The following is a 3,379-nucleotide window of genomic DNA, read 5'->3' on the forward strand; positions in this document are numbered from 1 at the left end:
TCTTTACCTTAAAGAGCTCCTCTCCCCAAATTGGGTTGATCCCTTGGGTGGCTGAGCTCTTTGGCTGGGGCTGAGGACGGTTGTTCCAACAGTGAACGTTCCGCAGATGAGAGGCTCATGAGTAGTTTGAAATACTTAGTACCATGAAGCCCTGTTGAATTCAACACCCATTTATTTCAAGCCATTTTGTTCATCAATGACAGAAAAGGAAGGGCTGTCAGATTCTTTAAATAAAATTTCAGTTGTGGTTGTAAAAAGGTGGTGATAGTCATTCGTCGAGGTAATTATTTGAAAGTTTTGAGCGGGGATTTTGTGGAACTGTTGCAGATACAAAATCTAACCTAAACATTTACGTTCACAGAAGCGAGCTCAAATCTCTAAGGAAAAACTCTGAAAAATATTGTATTGGAATGTGTTTACAAATTAAACATTTAGTTTCTTTGCTACTTGTTTTTCCAGGGGATCCTAGATACACAGAAATAAATGGTCATAATCCTTGGTTTATGGTACACTCTTTATTTAATTTTTAATGTATGTATGTATTTATTTATAAGGATTTTATTTATTATTTGAGAAAGGGGGGGGACAAGGGGGGGTGGGTAGGTGGGGAAGCAGAATCCCCATTGAGCAGGGGCCCTGATGCGGGGCTCTATCCCAGGACTCTAGGATCATGACCTGAGCTGAAGGCAGACGCTTAACCCACTGAGCCACCCAGGGGCCTCTATGCTTATATGCTTATATATATATGCTATATGCTTAATATTGGTCCAGGTATATTACACTTGGTTTAAGTACTTATAATAACATAACACGTTACCCAAAACCAAAGCTAGCACTTTGGCTATCATCTACAAGTAACTTAAATTCCCCCACCCCACCTCTTGTCTGACCCAGTATCCCATTTTGACTTGCCTGAAACTGAATGTTTCTGCCTTTGTGGGCCTCTTCCTACACACACACACACACACACACACGTAGGTTTATCATATGATTGCATTGGTATAAAGAATATATTAATATTATACTTTAAAACATTTCCTTTGGGACGCCTGGGTGGCTCAGTCGTTAAGCCTCTGCCTTCGGCTCAGTCACAATTCCAGGGTCTTGGCATCAAGCCCCACACTGGGCTCTCTGCTGAGCTTTTCTCTCTCCCATTCCTCCTGCTTGTGTTCCCTCTCTCACTGTGTCTCTATCAAATGGATAAATAAAATCTTTAAAAAAAACCATTTCCTTTGACCTCTGCTTCTGATGAAAGGGAAATGAAACAGTCTGATGGGCCCTACAAATATTATGGACCTAAGGCACTGAGTCTGCTATGCCCAATGGACAAGCTGGCCCTATTCCCCACAGTGAGGTACCAATCGCCCCAGATCCTACGCTTATCAATCCTTTTTCTTTTTTTTTTTTATATAATTGATTGCACCTGTGTGTATTCCTTTAAAGAATCCTTTTAATGTTAGTCATTTTTAACCTCACGAAAGGCTATCATATGTATTCCTTGGAGATTTACTTTCCCTGCTTAGTGTTAGATTGGTAAAATTAATTTATATGTGAGGCATGTCCCTGGAGCGGACTCATTTTCACTGCTGCCTATTGTATGTCGTGTGTGAGCCTATCACAGCTATTCATCACTCTCCCATTGACGGGCATTTGAAATGGACATTTTTCATCATTTCCTGCAGGAACAAACAACTCCAATATTTCAATGGCTTTCAATGGCTTCCAGCCCCGAGTTATTTCTAGTCCTCATTCTGCGAGGCTGAGGGTCGGCCACAGCTCTGCCGGGGAAGAGTCTCTGCCAACAGGGAGACTTGGCAAAGGGTGAAAAGGAATGAACAATTACGAATAAGGAACACAGTCGATCCCAGCTGGTTTCTGGCTTTTATTACACGGGCAGCTCTGCTATGACACGGGTAACAGCCCAGCTGCTGGGGCAGAAGCTACGTGGATGCTTGGCGTCAGAAGATAATGCGAGACTTTCCGCCCAAGTGGTTTTACCCGCATACATGCCTGCCAACCATGTGCCAGAGACCCTAGGGGTCCATGCCCTTTCTAACACTTTGTATTATCTGACTCTTTTTCCTTTTTTTAAAGGATTTTATTTATTTATTTGACAGAGACACAGTGAGAGAGGGAACACAAGCAGGGGGAATGGGAGAGGGAGAAGCTGGCTTCCTGCTGAGCAGGGACTCGGATGCAGGACTGGATCTCAGGACCCTGGGACCATGACCTGAGCCGAAGGCAGAAGCGTAACCGACTGTATCACCCAGGTGCCCCAGGTATTATCGGATTCTTAACTACAGCAAATTGAATGGATATAGAATGGTGTTTCGCGGAGGCTTTGATTTGTGTTTTTGTGATCACTAACGACATTTGTCTCTTCGTACTGAGTGGCTCTGTGTTTCTTCCTCTCTGAAGTACCGTGCTCAGCGTCTCTCCATTTTTCTGTTTTTTTTTTTTTTTTTTTTTTTTTTTTGTCATTGTTGTTCTTACTGACTTGTACATAGTTCTTTATATATTCTTCATATCATTCCCTTATTACCTCTGTGTGTTGAGATTTTCTCCTCTCACCTCATCACTTGTCCTTCAGTCAGTTGTCTTTCCACTTCCTGTAAGGTGGCTCATCACTTGTCTTTCCACTTCCTGTAAGATGGCTTTTGTTGAGCATAAATTCTTAATTTTAATACAGTCAGGTTTATCACTCTTCTATTTTGTGGTAAATGCGTTTGGGGCCTTACTTAAGAAATCTTTCTCTGCCCCAAACTCTGAAAGATACTTACTTCTATTGCCTCCTAGGAGTTTTAAAGTCTTCTATGTGAAATGCAAGCCCTTAATCCATGGAGAGCTGACCTCTTTCTACGCCGTGAAGTCATTCTTTCGCAGCCCCATCATTGTGCCCTCTTCCTTTTTTGTTCACCGTGGGACAGGCCGAAGTCCTGTGCAGGTCTGTTTCTGGGTCTCTCCATTCCTTCTTACCAGCCCATCTGTCCCGATGCAGCATCCGGCTTTCAGAGCCCAGCTGCCCCGTTAAGTCCTGACTTCCGGTGGGGCCAGTCCCTCCTGCCCTCCTTAGAAGTGCCCCTAGCACAGCAGGGCACCCTGCGATGGGGTGGGCAAGGAGTTGGACAATCTCCTAAAGGATGGGGGCTTCAGAATCAAATCCCCTGACATCCTAACTCTGCTCCTTCTAAAGGAGTGGTCTCGGGCGCCTCAGTTTCCCTTTTGAGCCTTGAATTTCTGTGCATAAACGGAGTGTCAGGATGCTACCTAACGAAGATGGTCTGAGCATCAGTTAAACCATCTGAACAGCGATCTCAGGCCAGCACTTGTTTGTTGACCTTGAATGTTTGTGAGATGGGGTCCAGAGATGCTAAATGAT

The sequence above is a fragment of the Mustela nivalis genome (genome assembly GCF_964662115.1).
Source record: "Mustela nivalis genome assembly, chromosome: 10".
NCBI lineage: Eukaryota > Metazoa > Chordata > Mammalia > Carnivora > Mustelidae > Mustela > Mustela nivalis.